Below are 21,963 nucleotides of genomic sequence, written 5' to 3' on the forward strand. Positions count from 1 at the left end.
ACAACCAAAGAAACTCTCCCAAGCAACATCATTTTGCGTATTAACAACTCTGAAATTTGACTGATTTTCCCCCAACCCTACACTACCAAAGCTCCTTAGGTGGCCCCAATATAAATCAAATACAGAAGTAAGCAAGAGATACAGAACTACTACACATAACAATAATAGATAATTATTGAGCATCAGAAGGTACACAACAACCTCTCATTTATAGCCACTACCAGAGGCAGCTCATTTGACATCCTGACTTACTACCTCATGTTCCACTGCAGCTTTCAACAACTTTCTGTCTTTTCTTTTTAAGAGCAAACAGTGCTTCCTCAGGCTCCATCACAACAGCTACTTTGCCTGGGGACTTTGTTTGCTTTTAGTAACTGTTCCGTTCAGGGAATCTGTTGTTTATTGTCAATTTTACCATTAATTTACAAAATTATAAAAGGCAACCTGAATATACTATTTCTGTACCTGTAATTTCAAACTGGTGTATAATTGGTGGTAAAGGACTTAAGACTTATCTAAAAAGCATCTGTATTAAAAACTGGTAAGTTAAATTGATCTTGATATACCCAAGAAAAATACAGTTACATGATAATTTGGGTATGCCTTAGAGTATACAGCAATGTGTGACATCACTGAGCTTTTGTTGAACGGCTAGAAGTAGCTTTCTGTGCTTTTTTATAAATTCTTTATAAGGGAAGGTAAATAAAGGAAGTAGAAATATCCTGCTCATCAATACTTACCCATCCAGAAATCCACTGCAATCTGTTTACCTTAATAAGCTGCTCCAAGAACTTTTCTTTCCTTTGAGGAACCCGTCTTGTATCGACTTGCTGCCCTCCACAAAAGCACTGTGCTCTGAAACGGGTAAAACAAACATTAGGTATTCAGAACAGTTTCTTCATCTCAAACCTCTTCTACCAACTAAACTGACTTCCTTCTAAATTTACAGTTTAAGTTCAAACCTGACTTTCAGCACTATCATCCTACAACACTAGAAAGAGAATGTCAGTCTATTGCTGCCACGTGTAAAGCAGCAACAGTACTGTTTGAGATTTTCCACTCTGTCACATCACATTTCCAGAATTCTTTGTTTGATGATTTATAGATAGATGGAAAAAATACAGTGTTTGGTAAGAGACAGACAGACATACCTGCAATTAAGTAATCAAGCATTAGAATTAAGAAGTATATCTGCAATAGACTATTAAGGAAATAAATGGTTCAACTAAACTGAGCTACTGAGAAAAAAAACCTTAGCAGATATGTTTCTTTGCTTTTTAGCATGTCAACCTCCTTGATGCTTGTAGCAGAACATACTATGGTAAAATTAAGATAGAGCAATATGAAAATTACAGAGCATGCATTAAAAATCAGGCTTTTGACGCAATATAAACCTTAAATTGCTAATAATTTTCAAATTGTATTTATACACTGCAGTGATACTTAGCACAGATTTAGGCATTCATAGCTTATATTAACATGTGATCATTCATAAAGAGACTGAAAATGTTCAAAGTCCAGACCAGAACAGTTGTTCAGTTTCCCACACATGGCAGACATTTTTTAAAACACAGAGTATCAACTTGTGTAATTATATACTGTTTGAGGACAGCCCTTAAAAATTCTTCTACGCATTTACATTATTCACATCCTCTTGTCTGTTAACTGCAAGGGGGGAAGGGAGGGGCACATGGGACAACAACCAAACAGCAAAGCTGTGAGCCAGATTAATCCTAGAAGAGAGGCGACCACCTTTTAATTCCTTCCTATGTTAGCCTTACAGCCAAATGCCATTATGTAATAGCATTTGAACTGCAATAAAGGTAACATTCAACTGGAATGAAAGAGGTTTTCTTACAAAAAAAAAAAAAGTATTATCAATGCAGTTGGCTTGTACCTCCTTGGAAATCAGTCAGTTACACTAAAGATTAATTGAATCCAATATTCTCTTTTACCTATCATCTTTTTCCCCTCTAGGGCTGAATAACTCAAAGTTAGATTTTCCTACATCTCAGCTTTTGCTGAAAAGAATTAATTCAACTCATTGATTCTTAAAAAGTTTCCCAGGTTTATTCCATATATTTTCTTTCTCTACAAGGACAAAAGCATCACAAACACATAAAGCTTTATAAAAAGTTTTAAATATACCTGAACAGATGGGAGCAAAAAAAGAAATGAGACTATGCCAAGACTGTACCTCAGGCCTGATTCAAACCTTTGCTATTCCTGTTTCTACAGATCTTTACCAGAAAGACAGACTCAGGCTGTATGACAGTACATCCACATAATATGTAGCAGGTAAGACCCAAAACATGTATCTTTTTGCCTAAATGTATTTACTTTTTCCACAAAGGCTCTTAAAGATTTTAATGACTTGTATTTGTTAGGTATGACATAAAAATAAGAGAAGTTTGTGCTAAACTGTTAGTGCACAGTCATAAATAAAAACTGTGTATTTCCTCACAACTATCAACTCCTACCACTGCAAGATTCAGCAACAAAACTACCTCAAATATTTTTTTTTCCAAAAAATTTACAAAATTAGGTAGCTTGTTTTCTAAAAACACTAGTACCCAGAAGAAACACAAAAACTACATAAGCAATATCACGGTCAGTATTTCTAAATGAAAAACCACCAAAAAAAGAATGATCTACATACAGAGTGAAAAGTACAGGTTTAGAATTGGAAACCGTGAAAAACCTCACACCTGTTAGCAGTGAATGATGTTTAACAATAGAAATACCATTGCTAGAAGCCTGTAAGATTGATTAGACTGATTACTGGATGTATTGTTGAGACTTGGGGAAAAAACAACAGAACACAAGCTGGTGAGACTTAAGTCTGCAGAAAATACATGTTTCAACACTGCTGCAGAATGAGCTCAAGGCTTCGTAATAGCTCACAGGCACCAAAATTACAGCTGGATGGAAACAGATGCACTACCAATATACAACTGCCCTTCCTGAATCAGGTTTTGTGTGTCCTCCTTTTAAATTAGGCTACATCACTCATGTATAAAAGTCTTCAATGCTGAAATAAATTACAATCCCACAGCTACATTTCAGGCTTAATTGCTAGAAAAAATAAAAGGCAAAATGCATCCTTTCTCTAGAAGGATGGCAAATACTACAGCTTTTTAAGACAGCCAGCTAGGTAACGCTCCATAGACCAAGTCTTAACTCCACTGCTGAATGATAAAATAGAATTTTAAATTAATCATGTATTGCGAAGATTTACATGGGGGGTGTGTTTACCCCCCAAAAAATTAATAATCAGCTCCACTTTAAGTAAAGCAGGAACTGGAATTTAAAAGCCTTTACAGTAAGTGCCATTAATGACACCTGGGATAAAGGTGACAGAAGAGCACAGTGGTTATGTGCACTTGGAGAAAAGTCACAAAAAAAATCAAAAGAAGTCACTAAAATCCAGCCAAAACTACAGTTCCACTAACACAAGGCACTTGAAACAGATATTCAAAGCAGGACCAGCATGTGCAAGTGCTTCCACATAAAGGTTAGAAGCCTATGAATAAAAAAAGGAAAAACTGAAAAACTGCTTTTGAGATAATACAGAAATGAGCCATCTTCAAAACATGAACAAAATTCAGTAAACAGTATTAACTAAGGTACAAACACAGGAACAAGAAGAGAGGAATTTATTTGCCCTAGTGCATGAATACCACTTTCTGCTAGGAAAGCACAGTATCCTAACTAAATTATTTACCTCAACAGGTACTGTGCTGCATTTAAAGCCCATATGCAAGCTAGAAGAAATATCATATTCGGGAGGAGAAGAGAAAATGCCCACAAAAACACACCACCACTGAATGACAACTCAGTCAACGGCAACCAGCAAGTAGGAAAGCCAACTCCTCCTGATCTAACTCTGAACCATACAACATAATTCAAGATGTAATTATCCAGACAGCACTCAACAGAGGAATTAAAAAGAAAACAAAAATAATAATTGATTACTTCAACATTTGACTTAAAAAATGAGAAAAACGTTAAGTGTGAGGAACGCAGTTAACGGAAACAAAATGGAGCAGCTAGGACTTTTTGAGAGCATGAAGGCCATTTAAAAACTGACCAGATGAAGTCTACAACCAATCTAAAAAGACCCCCAAACCCCATAAAGACAAGATCAGGAAGTCTCTGAGCTAGAAGATGTTGGAATTATACACGAAACTTCCCCCAGTACGTTTGCCCTGTTATTTACCTTTTGCTAGGTATGCCTCTTCAAGACAGGCTGCTGAGCTATATCACAGCAAAGGTTTGTCTAAAATGTCATTTCTTGCCAATTTTACAATTGTAAAATTTTCTTAAAGAGTACCCAAGAAGCCTGAACCACAGCAGAAAACATGGAATAAACTCGTTGCATTGATGTTCAAGTAAGGAAAAGATCAGGGAAGACCACATCTAAGCTTTCTTTCTAGGGGTCAAGTCAGAGGAAAAATGTCTTATCAAAGTGCCAACAGAAGAGGATTTTAGAGCAAATCACTAAGGCAACATGGCATTCACTTGAGATTTCTAAAGTCAGTCAGAAATTTTATATTTCAGTATCTGTAACCAATTACTTAAGCAGAAAATGATAACAATTACCCAAATAATTACAGACTGCAGTCCTATCTCTATCACTAAACAGCCTGATAGAAAGTACAACTGAGTAAATACGCAAGAGTAGTGTATGGGGAAAGAATTAACATGAATTTTGCAAAGGAAAGGTAATGCCTCAGAGGACTACTGGAGAAATCTTTTGAAGGATTCACGTACTTGTTGATCAGCCTTCATTAAACCAGTATACAGCACTTAAGACTTCCAAAAGGCATTAAAACATGTTCCTCACTAAAGACTGCAGTGGAAATTATCTATATTAAAAAGATTTGAGAAAGGGTTCTCTGGGGAATTTTTAATTATATAAAGAGAAAAATATCACGTGTTGTTTGCCGTTATCACAATAAAGAGAAGTTACCAGAGGGGTTCCAAATTAAAATTATATAGGTCAACATACATAAATCAACCATAAGAGACAGTGATTACCTAAGTGACAGTTTCCTAATCATACAAAATTATTCACAGCATTTGGAAACAGAAACTGGTTGTAAAGAACTACAGAAGGCTACCACGGTGCTGAATGCTCAGATGGTATGGTAGGCAAAAATCATTAGTGATAAATGCAAGGTAATGAACAAGGAGAGAAGATTAACTACATACATAGAAATTCCTCCAAAGTGGAAGTTTAAGATCCAAGTTGTAACTCTACACTCTTTCAAATCAAACCTACTCCATCACCAACAACCAAAGAGGAAAAACAATATAAAAAAAGAATCAAGAACAAAACAGAACACATTTGTCACTAAAGCAAGATGCTGGTAAATTTTTTATCATGAGATGTTCAGGTCACCCCCTTTTCAGAGAAAGAGAAAAACAGATGAGTTACATGAACAATTTATTCTAAAGGCAAAGTCTTCTTATTGGAAGAGAAAGATGATAAATCTGCAAGGGGGAAAAAAAAAAGATACAAAGCTATGCCTAGTGTCTTACCACACAATAAAACAAAAAGGCACCCAGTGAAGTAATTAAGTAGCTTTGATAATATATTGCACAGGAAAACATTTTCTTTTCTCAATTGTGACAGTCGCTGCTGTAGGCAGCTACAGAGGCCAGAAATGCACCCAGCTCAAAAAGCATTAGGGGAAACATGAAAATAAATGCACTGATGACTGCTAAACACTGCGGTCCAAAAGCAACTCCATGAACACCAGCCAGCTGCCAAAAACCAGAATACATACGCAGAAAAATCATGCTGTAACTGCCAGATTTCTGTTCCTAGACATCACTGTCGCAGACAGGATACTGGACTACCTACTAACTTAGTACAGCAATTAATCTAACCTAGTAGAGGAATAATAATATTTTTATATGTAGAAGAAAAGTCACTAGCCTCAGGAGGCTTTACACACCCAACATTTGAATTTTGGCCTATAGCTGTCAGGCTGACTTCAGTTGAAGGATGGGTGTCAACATTTAGGCAAAATAATCAAGCAAAAGACTAATGTGAACAAACCTCCATGTTCTGTGAGGCTATATGGTTCTAATGATCAGTTCATGACCCTGGTATTTCTTTGACCATAACATCATTTAATTCCTTAATTCAGCTACTCCAAAGAATTCTTATCCTTCTTTATTAGAGAAAGTAACTTTTTATCACCAGACTTTTTGCAAGTCTGATGATCAAAAAGTCAGTTTATTGCAAAGACTGTATGCAGCTATCAAAAAGCTTTCTAGCTTAATAATATGCTGTAATGTCTTGCTACAACTCAGGAATGTTCATTCCCTACGCAATCAGATGCAACCTATACACCATGGCTTTCTCGGGGTATAAACCACCAACTGAACCCCAGTGCCTGACTGAACATATCCCACAGTTCATCCCAAAAGCGTAAGTAAACCAATTAAAATCACCTTTTTATAGCAATTTAACACTACAACTGAGGCAGTCTAATAGCCCAACTAGACCAACCCTTAAGTTCTTAAAAGTGCTAGAAAAGCAGAAGTAATCCAACATTTTTAAAGGGCTGCTATTTAAAACAGCTTGAAGCTAAATCTGAATGCTGCTACTGCAGTCCAGTCTCAATTTGGGTAGAAAATAATATATACTGCATATGGACAAACATCTACCTATGTGATTAGAACTCTACGTTAGGGGGGGGGGGGGGAAAAAAGGAGTTGCAGGGCCCTTCTGGGTCATCCGGCACACATTCAGCATTTTTTGTTGTGGGTTTTTTGTTTTTGGTTGTTTTTTTTTTTTGAGGGTTTGGGGTTTTGTTGTTGCTTGTTGTTTTGTTCTGGTTTGTTTTGTTTGGGTTTTGGTTTTTGGGGTTTTTTGTGGGTTTGTTGTTTGAGTTGGGTTTTTTTGTTTGTTTGGGTTTTTTTTTTTGGGGGGGGGGGGGTCCCTCTTTATATCCTTCCTGAGGGATTATCTAGTCATCAGTCAGTGTTTTATGCTCAGATAAGACTCAGATATGTGGTGGCTCTGATTTACTCTCAACTCGTACATCTTCAACTTCAACGGAAGATTTCACACTTCTGAAGGTCCACTTAGTTATCAGGCCCACAGACTTATTTTGTTATGCTATCACGTGGCACAGCTATTTCTGCAGCCACACATAAAACAAGACAAAAGTTGATCCAGTTGACAAGAGACTTGCCTGCTAGAGTCTTTTCCAGCCAGATCAGTTCCCCAAAACAAAAATTTCTGTGGGACAACACTAACAGCTGTGCTGTACAGAACCTGAATGTAGCGAAGTTCGTGCCACAGCTCTGAACTTCAGTGTGGAGATCGTTTTAGCAGACAGGATTGTAGTGACAAGCTGAAAGCCACAACTGAACTGCACTACCCTGACAGCAAGTACTGTGTAAAACACCCCAAAACACACACGCCAACTGACAATGCAGCAAGCAGTGACAGACTGAATATTAAAATGTATATATCCACTGGTCACAATCAGTAGGGTATCTGGAATGTGAAAGACTTTAAAACAAATGAAACATACTACATCTAAGGCCTCCATGAATCAAGGATTTCATCACTCTACCAGCTTCACACACAAATCATGCTAGGGAGTTCACCGTAATTTGCATACTTCAAGCTAAACTCAAGCACAAGTATTCACAACATCAAAGTAAAACAAAGGTCTTTCTTGAAGTACTACACACGTTAATTATAAATATTAACCAAGAGTCTGAATAACATTTAACACTAATCCATCAATGTATTTATATTGCTGTTTCATCAGAACATAGGTAAAAGTTTTCAGGAACAGGGTACTAAATTGAGGTCCACAAATCTAATCTATCCCTTCTATCATTACAAAAGCCTGAGATCTCATTACTTCAGCATAGACACAACTCTAGATTTTCTAGAACATTTGGAGCTGCTTCAAATTTCATTCTTTCCCCAGATTTTCAGGAGTTGCATGGATGGATTGGAGAAATTAGCTTACCAAAATTCATTATGTAACACCCAAAATGTGTTGTTACACAAATTTCAGAAAATTTAAGGTAAAAAAAGCACACGCCCACAAAGACCTGTAATCCAGCAAAGACAGCATCTAAGAACAGTAAAAAGCCAAGAGCTACATAGTGAAAGAAGTACTTTGAAGCAGCTGAGGAAGTTTTGGTTTTATTCAGAAGATAAACTATTTACACACAAACTAAAGCTTACTGAAAACATGCAAACTTCTACATCTTAACTGCACCGCAGCCACCAGCGTTACATGTGAATGCTGACATCTGGTTTCTAACTGATGCTTCCAGGGACATTTGAATACCTTTACTTAATACAGCCTCTTCCTTGAGTCTTCCTACTCAACTAGTGCCAAGAATTGCTCCCCTGTATGCATGAAAAGAATCAAAATTCAGGATCAAACACAAACTTGATTCTGTGCAGGGTCAATCTTGAATGCAAGCATATCCACACCAAGCACTTACCATTTTCAAGATTACTCATAGGGGAACAAGCAGCACTTGGCATAGCAATTCATGGCAAATCAAAATCACAATGTTGACGTGTAAGTTTTAGGGTAGCCATACTGACATGTATCTCCCCCTTATACACACACTTAAAATATATTTTATGGCTGTTTCATCATGAAAAGGTGCTGATCAGCAAGAACATAGCTCCACTGCTAGCCTTAAAAGCCATTATATGTAATGTGGTCGACAGTACATTTTATCTCTCTACTACTCAAGCAGCAACATGCTGCTTAAGGATATCCTTTATTGTAAGTGGAATAGAAAGGTGAAACAAGACAAAGAACCAAAAGGAGCCACAGAAGAAGTTAAATCTAAATGCTTATCTATTACTTATATCCAAATGCATATCTATTTCCAGGAAAGGAGGTAACACTAGACCACAGCAACAGACTTGAAAGATGACCTAAGTGGAAAGGGAGCAGTACAGTAAGAGCAGAGAATGGTTACGCTAAAGATAGGAAAATAGAAAAAGGGCAAGTAAAATACTGAAAAATAAGAAGGAATAGTAGAAAGTGGCCTCAATACAGCATTCAAAGAGGCCAAATTGTCATTTGATGTATCTTAACTTTTAAAAAAGTAACTTTTATTAGGAAAAAAATACATACTGAATGGCTAGATCAGAAACAGATCTGAGAATAGTAAAATTATTTAGATTCTGGACTGGGCAGTGGAATACAGGCCACAGATAAGCGTCAGTGGGTCACAGCACACATTTCAAAAACATGCCTCACTCTGGCACCACAGGGACCAATGAAGATTAATTGAGAATTCCAATCTATGAAGTCCCTAGCTTTTGCCAGCATTCAAGAAAGTAAATTGAGATAGTAATACACAAAATAATCTTTTTAAAACAGCATTTATTACAGGTTGTAGGAAGCACTCTGTTAACAGATGTATTACAGCAAATGCTACAAATTTAGTACAGATACTAATGAGAAAAGGCTCTGTAACTAAGCAAATACTCTATTTCTCTGTCTTTTGTAAGACTTATAGTTGCACTGGCTATACTTTTGATACAACTGTATCATGATTATAGTGACTATACTAATCTATAAGCACCCAATATACAGAAGTAGCAGGTAATTTTCGAATTTGTAGAATTACAAGAAACTGGGGATACAGTTAATCACATATAAACCAATCAAATCTGAAAAAAAACAGAAACAGGAACTCTTAAGTGCGAGAGGATGAGGTCTACTAGATCTCATGCATCCTGTACAACACTACATGTTCAGAAACAGACCAATTTATTAACTACAGTAATGCTGATTCTTTTAAGACATTAGTCTTCCCTGTAAAATACACACACACCCTTTTTTTTCCCCAGTCAGTATACAAAGTGTAAATTAAAAACAGTTTTAAAAACAATATTTCATGCATTTACATTTTATTAATAATTTTACCCAAACAGCACAAGTTCTTACTTTTTGTATTAGTTTTCTTCAAATTAACTACAGTAAAGCACTGCATAAAAATGGAGAGCATCTTCCTGGTCACTAAATGGTATCAGATTTAGCTTAAACACTGCAAATTTAATAGAACCGATGTTGTAAGGGACCTCTGGGTATCACCTTATCAATTCCACCACAGCTTAAAGCAGTGATAACTTAAAAATTAGACCTGTCTGAAGTTAAGTCAGGTTGTTAGGGTTATATCCAACAGAACTTTGAATATCTATCTACAGGGACACGGGTTTCCCAGCCTTTGGACACCCTCTTCCAGTGTTTGATTATCTTAGCTATTCAGAACTTCCCTTGTTGCAACTTACACCCATTACCTGCCATCCTATCAGTGTGCATCTCTGAGAAGAGCCTGGCTTCATCTCCTCTATACTTTCCCATTAATCAGTTGAAGACAGCAGTAACATGTCCCTCCAGCCTTCTATTTAGACTGAAGACACCCATTCCTCTCAGCTTTTCCTTCCTTGTTATAAGCTCCAGCCCTTGAAGCTGGTGGCCCTCCACTGGGCTCACTCCAGTGTAGCAGTATCTTTATTATAACAGGTTCTACCCAAAACTGGACTAAACACTAATGGTCTCCCAAGTATCAAACAGTGGGGAACAACCACTTCCCTCAAACTGCTGGCTACAGTATTGCTTAATGCAGCCCAGTATGTTGTCTGCTTTCACCGCTGCAAGGCTGCATTATTCATCTTCAACTTGCTGTTTGCCAGGACTACTCAAAGCTGCTTTCCATCCCATCCATGCCCAGCCTGTACTATCCCCATACATTTTGGAAACAAAGACACTTTACTACTTGTCAACAAGGACTTTTAATCTTATTCTTCATTAGTCCTTCCTCTTAGTTCATCGGGATTTTTTTAATTTCTATTTCAAACTAGCATGCAGTCTGCATTAGTATACAAACAGCCCACGAAACAATTAACTGCATGGGTAACCAGTAACAGTCATGCCTAATGGCACACCCAAATTCCCAGTGCCTGATCACACAAATCTTTTTTACTACTGTTTTTAAAATCCTTTATTTTCACTTTTGCATGTGCTTAGAAAGAGGGAAAACTGTCATGCCATCATTTTTAAATGAGTAAGAAGTTTGTAGACAGACCATTTTCCTTGCCTTTAACAGTAACTAACATCAGTTAGTAGTCTCAAGCAAATTTTTCATCCCTGAAAAATACCCAAGCTAACAACCCAATATTTTGGCCCAGTATGCACAAGCTTCTTCAACACAATTTACCTGCAGTGATTAACGTGCAATGCATCTAGTAATTCAGAACAAGGAACACCAAATTTAAGAGACTACGTGAATACTATGCTACATATAGAAGGGAAACCTGCGTATACTATGGCCAAGTAAACAGCCAATGAAGCTAAAGTGTAACAAAGGGAAGAAAATCTTATCATCATAAACAAAATGAAATAAAAAAGGACGTGAAACGAAAGAAAAAACAACCACAAAATAGTTCAAGTTATATGCTGAGGTAAGGCTGATGGAATATGGGATCCAAGACAAGAATGGATGCAGTCAGCAAGACAAGTATGATAGGTTTTCACAGCTGCACCTGCTGGCTGGCTGCAAGTTACGTTATGCAGTTAAGACTCCAGCTTATTGAATCAGCGTTAAAAAGTAAAAGGTGGCTTTATTTTTAAACAGTAAGATGCATATTGTATTTGCTGCAGTTCCACAACAATGAAGCACACCCAGTCTAGGAAAGGACTACTGTGGTTTTGAATTCCCACTCCTCTCTCCCACTTCCTCCAGCACAACTCTTTCTCCCTATCTGTTTGTGGGTCCTAACAGCCAGTCAGTCCATCATAGAGGCTAACATGGTAGAAAGCTAAAATACAAAGACCAGAGCAAACAGCCACACCTAAGCAGCTCCCCCCCAATAAAAATGTCATTGTGGTGATTCATGGAGCTACACTGACTCCCAAGACAAGAAATAGAAAAGGCCAGTGTTGGTACAAATAATAGAGGACAACGACAACCCTAAGTGAGGCTGGTTTAAACATTATGCAACCAAGCATATATGCTTATTCAAATTCAACCCCATGAAAAATACACTATATTGCATTTGTTCTAAGCCAATATTGTCTTTTAGGTCCAAATCTGCAACTGGGATAAACACCTGCAGAACATAAAATGTACTCCAAGCCTTAAAACAAAAATCCTAAGCCAAAACAAAAAATCTATTTAACCTTGCTAGTGGGTGGGAAGCTTTTCAAATAATCTTTAAACTTTTGCCTACAAAGAAGAAAGCAATGCTTCAATAAAGTATTTCAACTTTTAGTTAACCCAACTCTTAGTTATCCTACCTGCTTAACGGCTACACACTGTTGCCCATCTGAATTTGTATTGCTCAAGTAATAGTCAGCACTCAGAAATTAAGCCTTTAACATTGGGGAGGCAGGAAAAGCACCCTGTTATCTAATACTTTATTGGGCACACAGTCTCCTAGACCAGGATTAAGTCATACCCTAACCTATTCTCTTTTAACTGAGGAATCAACTGCATTTCTTAAGTCTGTTAATAGCAAGTTTTCCACTCCTTAAGTCATTCTTGTAGGTCTTCCCCAAACTCTCCAATTCTTTTTAATTATTAAAAAATGCTGGCCTTAGTTCAGATCATAATTGCTATACTATACACAGTATTAGACCATCTCAGTATTTCTATTTGTTAATTCTTTGGCTAGAAGTATGCATAATGATGGCCAAACACAGTAAAAAGGGCAACAATTCCAAGATACGTCCAACATTGATGCCTGGTACAAAACAGCCAACCAACTCCTGTTGCGCTTTCCATTTTCAGTCACTTCTAAATTGCAAGTATTTTTTTGTTAGATGTATGATAGAGAAATTCTTACCTAGCCTTTCTACATGCTACTTGGCTTCTTTAATGAGGCACTATATTATATATAGTGCCTCATTATACATTATATAGGGCTACAGCTTGATATATCCTCACTACCAGAACAAAACTTCACCTTCTGAATGACCATTTTCCAAAAATAACACAACCACCACCACAAGGCAAAACAAAACAAAGAAAAAAACCCCCAAACCCATGCACACAGAAACACTAGCTTTTAATTCAAAAGTTGTCTGGTAAATTCTTCGAGCTTAGGAAGAATTCTTAAATGTATACAGGTTGGTATATTAATCATTCATTCTTACTCAAACAAAATGTTATTTCAGGTGTAACAGGATACTAGATCTTGTTCCCCTTTCCACACACATATATGTTAAAAAATAAAAATTTAAAAAAACACTAATACCACACCCAGATATATCACAACTCTTATCACAGGCTCCTAGGAGCCAAAGTTGCAGACCACATTATGCTAGCCACTGTACAAACACAGAGTAAGACTGTTCAGAGCAAACAACCTAAACATAAGGGACAACAGATGGGAGAGAGCCAAAAAGGATAATGCAAGGAAAAAGCACTACCATAAACAACAGTTAAGATTTAGTTCTTTTTCGAAGGATGGTGTGTTCCGAGTCCCAGAGTGACAGGAAATGTGGTGGTTTGGTCTTGGTTTTGGTAGGCTTTGTTTCCTAAAGTTAGCTTCTTCTGCATTACCTAGCTTGCAACTGCTTTAAAGGGTGCACACAGGGAACTTCTCCAAGCATGAGGAGCATCACAGGAGAATGAACAACTGTTTAACTGCCCATGATCTCACTTTATAAACAGCACTTAAAATCTCATCAACAATGCAAAAAAACGTAGGTCAAATCCTTCACAGCTAAACCCCAATTTTAAATTAAAGGCAAGTAACCCGTTACTTTTACAACCATAAAATGTAAGATGCAAAAAAAACAGACAGCCAAAGAAGAAGGCAAGGAAAGCACCCTTGTTCAGGATTCTGAATCCATTATAAACAGAGCAGGATCATTTTTACCGCAACCATAAGGAAAACTTTAACACGAAATACAGAGATCAAAGGCAAGGTATGAGATTTAGTCATGTGATTTACTAACATAACTAAGTAACAAACAATTTAATAACAACTAAAAGACAGCTTAATATGTGGAAGGAATCTGCAGTCTGTAGAAGAGTAGCATGTGCTGTGTTCAAAACAAGGCTAGATTACAGGCTCAAACCAAAGATGTCATGACAATGCTGTCCACAAGTGGCAGACAGCACTGAGAGGTTTCCTTTTGGGGAGGAAGGATTGCCTTTGCCATAGTAGTCTGAGCTCAAGGCCAGGGATCCACAAAGAGAAGTCATAAGCACACAGAGATTTAACTGGTATAGAAGGCAGCAAGTCTAGAAGAGAGAGATTTGAAGGTCACTCACACTGAGATGATAGCAGAGTTTATGAATGAGATTAACAAAGTAACTTTTAGAGAAATTTGATGTAGTACTAGGGGTAAATGCCGAACTGGAGAGGTCTTACAGGGATCTGACGAAAAGGAATTCCAGAACAAAGTAAGGTTTTCACCAAGGTTAAATTTCCAAGAGGACCAATAAGAAATTAAAAAAAAAAAAAAAAGAAAGAGAGATGGCTGCATTCATGAGTGGGCTTTTGTTTAAAGTTCAGTATGGTTATATTGCACGAAAGAGCCTAAAGGAACATAAGATGCCAATATGCTTCCAACAAATGTCTGCAGGAGGAAAACAAACAGGTTAAGAGTGACCACAAGCCATAACAGTCCTAAATTAGGAAACCGTGCACAGTTATTCTATGGGTTATGCCCAATTCAACCATCTTCTTCCAATGCCATCTTTCACAAAAGAACTGAGGAAACTGCACGCAGAAACCAATACCAACACTTCCATAATGCCACTGTCACCTCCTAATTATCCACTTACTTTGCTGGCCGCCCAAGAGTTAGATTGGCAAGCTATGGATCAAGTGTCTAAGCAGTTGTTGTCCTATCAGTTAACAGACTGTGCAACCAAGTGTACATCGTTACTTTGCACAATCTATTAAACAGGGGGAAAGGCGGAATTAAGATGACATCCTCCTTAGCATGTGTCAGAAAGTATTAAAACTGATGAGTAGGGACTATGCCTTGATAGACTTTTGTACAGCACTAGGTGCACAAATTTAGGTATTATGGCTTTTAGAAGTTAGAGAGATACAAACTGAATGATTCCTACAGTCTTGTAAGAGTTAAGGAAAAAGTTTATGAACCTTCACATACAGTTAAGTACAGAGTGTTAATTCATTTATTTTAGGCGAAGTGAAGCAGTAATATACTAAGTGTTAAGTATTTTAGACACCTAAAACTATTCCTTCTGCGCAACAGCAATGCATGATTGAGTAGTCTCATCTCAGACAAACAAAGCCAACGAAAAACACACCACAATCCCCTTGTGCTACTGACAGTGTGGTTAGTGAAAGCACTGGTAATACCAAGTACATTTCAAACCATTACTGCAGCTACTCTGCTCGGAACACTAAACACTTGCTTCTGCACCCTTGTCTCAGTGATGAGGGGGCAGAGAAGGAAGCTATGGTGAAGGCAGCTCCAAAAAACTTGGGAACCACATACAAAGATGGAGTGCTTAAGCATTAGGACAAACTTAAAAAGCGTAAATACCCTCCAAACACAGAGCAGTTTGAAAAACACATTGGTGGTAATCACATCACTGGAGACTCTAAGTTAACCTCACAAGAATTAATAATCTCTGTTAATTTTATTTATGTTGCACTACTAAAACCAGAATTTGTCCTATGAATTATAATCACTGATTGAAATAATTTGTTTCAATAGCAAACTGGATTAAGAAAACAACTTTCATCATTGACATGTCCAATCCATGAGCTACCTCAGATGAAAGCATGAGAATCCCTCAGTGGACAGTTACGATCTAATCTGTCTATAAAGGACAGTCGTTGATCTCATTATTGCAACCACTGATGTTCTCATCCTTACAGACATACAATCAATACAATCAAACTTTTTGTATGTGTGCGTGAATCCTATTAAAGTCTAGTGGCACAGAGTTTAAATACAGTTTTTGTCTTAAAATTTATAATTTCTGGAAGCTCACAGAAGATAAAAGCCTTAAACTGCCGAAACAACTGAAGTATAAATAAGTGGCATTGAAATCACAGAATCATTTGGGTTGGAAAATATCCTTATGATCATCGAGTTCAACCATTAACCTAATGCTACCAAGTAAATCCACCACTAAACCACATCCCTAAGCACCACATCTAGACATCTTTTAAATACCTTGAGGGATGGTGACTCAAGCACTTCCCGGGGCAGCCTGTTGTAATCCCTGACCACCCTTTCAGTGAAGAATGTTTTCCTAACATCCAACAGAAAGCTCTCCTGACACAGTTGGTGGTCATTTCCTCTCATCTTATCACTTATCACATGGGAGAAGACATCAACATCCACCTTGCCACAACCTCCTTTCAGGCAGCTGTAGATAGCGATAAGGTCTCCCCTAAGCCTCCTTTTCTACAGACCAAGCAACCCCGGTTCCCTCAGCCGCTCCTCATAGGACTTGCTCTCTAAACCCTTCACCAGCTTCACTGCTCTTCTTAGGACATGCTCCAGCACCTTTATGTCTTTCTTGCAGCGATACCAGTTCCGAGTATCGCTTCCCTAGTGCTGCTGGCCACACAATTTCTGATACAAACCAGGACACTACTGGCCTTCTTGGCCACCTGGGAACACTGCCACCTCATATTCAACCAAGCCAACCAGAGCAGCAATGAACGTTCCTTAGCCATCTCAGTGGGATTAACAGATGGAGATCCACACTACAGCACAGACACAAGGCTTGCTGATGCATTAGAAACCACAGAAGCACCTGGTAACAGTCACATAGGAATTAGGGCTTTTCCCCAAAAAGAGGCGGCAGGCTCAACAGCCCAAGTGAAGTGCATCTATACCAGTGCACACAGCATGGGCAACGAAGAGGAGGAGTTGGAAGCCATCATGCAGCTGAAAAACTATGATATAAAATCAATATAGTCAAAGCGTTAACTGAAGAGGACATAGCACGCAACTGCATTCCAGAAGTCTCACACTGCTCCCAACTACCTAAAATTTCTCTTATAAGTACAAAACACTACCTGATAAACTTATAAATCTTTCTCCAAATGAAGAATTTTAATACTAACAACTAAATCAAGCAGATCATTCATATACCAAGTCAGCATCTACTGCCAGCCATATTTGGCAGCAGCATGTGGGGCAGGCTACAAGTATGGAAGAAAAGCTAAGTTTCCTCCAAACTCTAATGTCTCAGAAACCCAGTTATCCTCCTGGAGCATTCACCTAGCAGAATTAAATCACTAAAACAAAGGTAAAAAGAAGTTGCGAAAAAGGCACTTTCAGCTGTTGAGTTAAACTCAAGAATTCCAGCAGACAACAAAACTCCTGTAACATACAGGGCCTTAGGAGCCTCATAAGGCAAGCACTACCTCAGACTTCTCAGGAAGAACAGCTTACTAGTCTTTCGAACTCTTCTGAACTTCAAATCTCAATCCCTTTCCACAGCTAGGCTGAGTTCATTGTTATTTGTGATGTACCGGTCTCCTGGAAAAAAGAAACAGTTATCCATGAACCATGGATTTTCCACTGGCAACTATACTTGATATAAATTCCTCACAGAACTCCTTATTCTGCTTTTGTTGCAGGGTATATAAATTGGTTGCAAACTCTGACACAAAATGATAGAACTTCAGTAATTCTGTATTTAGTCCTTGAAACCAAAATGAAAGCTACTGTAACAATGCAAGACTGTTCATAATGCTGCTGGATGAAAACACACGAACAAACAACAACAAAAAAAAAAAAAGCCAGAAAAAATCTGAGAAGTTGTACTGATTTTGGTTCCACATCCCTCTGTATACTTGAACAAGCTCTGTAGAAGACAAAGAAATTTGCTTTCACTTTTTCACTGGCATTTGTACATACTTGCTAATGCAAATCCCTCTTAGTATATTATCCCAGGGTAAGCAACAGTAGAATGTGATCATATATTTGGGGTCAAAGAGGATTAATAACATAAATACAAAGCAAATTTATTAGATACTCCAATTAAGAGTCTTTTCTTAAAACATGTTATTTAGTTAACTACCTAATAACATCCCATCATCGTCTTCTTTTCACAAACCGTGGCAGAGGAGTTTGGTTCCTGGAGCCGACTTTGCAGCAGTGAGCACTAAATACACTCCCTCACACAACAGCATGGCCTATCACGTGCCATAGATACACTTTTTACCTCCAGCCCTGTGCTAAAGAAAAGACTGTACCACCACCACTATAATTGGAGGAGGACAATGTGCCATCTACCAGGATGCTTTTGTGCAAGATGTTAGTGTAATTCACAAACCAGCTGGCAACTGCTTATTGAGGTTTACTGAATCTTAGCTATACAGCTGTTCTTGGCAGTATTCTCATCTTTTCATAGGCAGTCACACAAAGCTGCAATATTTTTTTTCAAACCAGCTCCAGTACACAACATCCTTTTTCACTCCCTTCCAGCACAACAGCTTTCCCCCTTCCAAAGCATTATTTGCCTTGATCGCTCTCAGGAGTAACTTTTTTAACATGAAGAAGCATCAGAAAAAGCAGAATAGCCATTAGACGGGAATGAATAATGAATCGGAAGTAAAATCAGATGGTTGCCTTACATTCAAGACATGGCACAAGTCAAAAAATTACAATTAAAATTTAAAAATTACAGTAGTAAGTCAAGGTTTAGGACAGACCACTTTAATAATGATAACAGGCCATTGAAACTCTTAGTGTCTTTAATGAGGTCGGTAATTTTAGCAGCTCAGAATAAATCCAAATTTGACGCCTTCCTCCCAAGGTTTTGCAGAGAACCACTTCTTCTTTGTATATGTAAGCCACCAAAAAGTGACAAAGAAAGTTGCAAGCTATGCAAATCTGGGAAATCTACTATGAAATATGGTAAGGGAGGGGAAAAAAATGTTTCAAGATATAAGTGGTGGGGAAGACTACAATACCCGAACCCTGTAGCCAAGTGAAGAACCCAAAGCGCAAGACAGGCACTGCCTTTTTGTTTTGTTCTCCGGCTGCACGTTACCCACCCGACCTGCCGGGGCCGGCTGCGCTTTCCGCGGCGGCCTCTAGCGGCGACAGCCCGCGGACGGCGGCCGCATCCGAACTCAAGAGCCCCTAAACCTCTCCCCATGCGCACACCGCCTTACTTTCTCCTTCGATGCACTACTCCGCGATTTCAGAATCCCCCGTGCAGGAGAAGAAAACCCCTGTCGTTAAAAGGGGCACAAGCGAGAGTCAAATTACACCCCAATCCTACGGCATGGGACCGGTAATCTGCCTCTGTAGCCGAGATCAACACCCAACAGAGATCACAACCTGCTCTGAAAACCCCACACAGGTGAAACACCAAAAACGCCCACTGTTAAGAAGCTATGGGTTTCCCCAGTAACCTCCAGCTTTTTGGGGAAGGGGCAAAACAGATGGCTCAGAAACCCCACCAAGGCACATAAACTGCCAATGGCGACCAACAAAATCACCCAAGCTAATCTGCGGGTGTAAAGAACCAATCTCAACTCACAAAGAGAGGACATAGGCGTACGCTCCACAAACTGCTGTGTTATTTTAAACCTCTCATTCTTCTTCTTAGCTTCAAGATATGCAGGGCACAGGATCGGAGAAAGAGGAGGGGAAAAAAATTAAAAGATGGCTAAAGATGTCTCGTCACGGATTTTAATACACGCTCTAAAACTCTAGAGGGCACCCGAAATATGCCCTCCCCCTCCCTCCCGAGCCGGGTAACGTGAGCAGCGGCAGCAACCCGTCGTCTGCTTGCCGGAGTTGGTATTGCAGGAGCGATGTCTGCAGCAGCAGCGCCCACCCCGAGGAGGAGCCGCCTCACAGCCATTACTGGGGCTTCGCCCCAGGGCAGCAGCTGCTGGACCCAGGAATTTCCCCACCCAAGCCTGGAAGCCCCTCCTTCTACCCCTGCCCCCGAAGAATATGGGGGGGTGGGTCAAGCCCTCTCGAAGCAGGTCTAGCAGAGGCAGAAATGGATACATAAATAGCACTCACAATGGAGCTCCCTCTCCTTGTTGGTCTCTGCCAAGGCTGCACCAAACTGGGCTGGAGCCTAAGGGAAAGACATGGGGTTAACAAGGGGCAGCGAGGATCAGGCAGCGCCCCCGAGCAGCGTGTCCTTCGCCTCGCCAGGGCAGGTACCGTCTGCATCACCCACCACTTCCCTCTAATCCCAACCCTTCAATAAATAAATAAATACATACTGCCCTCCCGGGGGCGGCGGGGTACCCCTCGAGCACTCCCACGCCGTCTGTCCCCGCTGAAGGAGGCGGGGGGTGGGGGGGACACGACGACGACAAGGAGCGGCCCCGGGCGCAGCTGCACCGGGGGCTTCTCCGCGCGAGTGCACCCACAGCGGGAGCGAATATTACCTGCTAACTTGCCTAAGGGGCCCTGAACCGGCGCCCCGGGGGGTCGCGGGGCCCTCAGCACCGGCGCCTCTGCGCCCTGCGAGCGCCTCGGCCCCCCACACGCTCCCGCGGCAGTTGCCCCCGGTCTCGGGTTTGCCCCCCTGCAGTCGGCCAGCAGCACTGCCGCCTCCTGTCCGCCATTAGAGAGACCCAGCCAAACAATACGGGAGGGGAGCAGCGACGGCGGCAGGATCCGCGGAGCGCCGCGCAGGGGAGGGAGGCACCCGCGGGGGGGGGGGCGGGAAGGGGGGGCGAGGGCGGTGGGTGGGGGAGACACCGGGGCAGAACAACAGCCGAGGGCCCGGCGGGGAAGGGAGGGAGGGAGTTAAAATAGGAGGCGCTAAAACAGACCCGGCCCTTCCCCCAAATGCCCCCGTCCCCCCCCCAGGGCCGCCCCCGGGCGCCCCCCATTTACCCCCATCGCCCACCTCCGGGCCACGATGGTTACCCGCGGGACTGCCGCCGCTGCCGCCCGCGTCCCCGTCGCCGCGAGCGGTGGCGGCGCGGCGGCGACAACACCGTGGGGTACTTCACCCGGGTAGCTCGGAGGTACGGCGGCTGCTCTCCCATCCCCGCCCTGGGGGCAGTTCCGCGCCGCCAACCGCCCGCCAGCCCGCCCCTGAGGCGCTGCACCCCGCACCCCCACCTTACCCGGCTCTCAACCGCTCGCAGGCACGGACCCCCCCGCGGGGAGCGCACGCACTCTGCGCTACTCCTCTGGCGTCTCAACTCTAACTCGGTCCAGTCCCGGGCGAAGCGCAGCTGCTAGCGAAGGGGAGGAGGAACCGGGCCAAGGGAGCTCGGGGGAGATCCGCCTCCCCGCCCCGCCATTGGCTCCCCCAGAGGGCGGGCTCTGGCACTGGGCTACCGGAGTGGGTGGGCCGCCAGTCCGTCAGAGCCGCCCGCAGCCGGTTGACCCTATAAACTGCCAATCTTCCTCCTGGCCATGCCTGGGGTTCTTCCCACTTTGATCCATCAGGTTTGAGAAACCCGGATCGTTGCCCACCGGCTCGTTACCCGCCTCCGAGGGCTGCGCTCGCGCTCCCCGCGCTGCCTTTTTTTTTTTTTTTTTTTTTTTGACAGCAGCAACTTGCAGAAGTTTGCGCCGCCGCCGGGCCGGCCTCGCGCTGCCGGCGGGGAGCTCGCGCTGCCATCCCAGCCTTGCGCTCGGTCCCTGTGGGTGCCACGGTCCCGGCCGCGGGGCGAGGGCTCACCTCTCCCCCGCCGCCCCCCGCCGCGGGGCGACGGGGCTGACAGCGCTCCTCCGTGGCCCGCCGGGAGGTCCCACCCCGCTCCATCCCTCAGCGGGGCTTCGAGCCTGGGGCCATTTACATTAGGGACGAAGCGTGGATAATGGAAGCGCTCCCACAGGGAAGAGGGAGAGCGCACGTATGCCAGGGAGGGCGCCTCGGCCGCGCCCCCGCAGCCTGCCCCGCCGCGCAGCGCCTCCTCGCCGCCCTCGCCCTAGGACGCCCTCCTGCCCCCACCCGCTGCGGGGGAGGGCGCCATGTCAGCCGCCGACATGGCTCCTG

At 41.5% G+C, this 21,963-nt stretch overlaps 1 protein-coding gene across 17 annotated transcripts in view; it reads right to left on the reverse strand.

Annotated features, from left to right (window-relative positions):
• Positions 1-21,224, reverse strand: part of ZMYM2 (zinc finger MYM-type containing 2) — a 91,941-nt gene extending 70,717 nt beyond the window's left edge. For 5 of the 17 annotated variants that reach the window (XR_008746750.1, XR_008746749.1, XR_008746751.1 and 2 more), the window contains exons 1-3: positions 21,083-21,224; positions 20,016-20,073; positions 741-855 (exon numbers count right to left, since the gene is read on the reverse strand). The gene's annotated coding sequence lies outside the window, so the exon portion shown is untranslated. Of the gene's footprint in view, positions 1-740; positions 856-17,392; positions 17,508-20,015; positions 20,074-20,392; positions 20,543-20,859; positions 20,999-21,082 lie in introns of those variants that run through there. The other 12 variants (XM_027788994.2, XM_027788980.2, XM_027788976.2 and 9 more) reach the window with 9 other exon arrangements.
• Positions 21,225-21,963: the final 739 nt, after the last annotated feature.

Source organism: Falco peregrinus, chromosome 4 (genome assembly GCF_023634155.1).
Source record: "Falco peregrinus isolate bFalPer1 chromosome 4, bFalPer1.pri, whole genome shotgun sequence".
Lineage (NCBI taxonomy): Eukaryota > Metazoa > Chordata > Aves > Falconiformes > Falconidae > Falco > Falco peregrinus.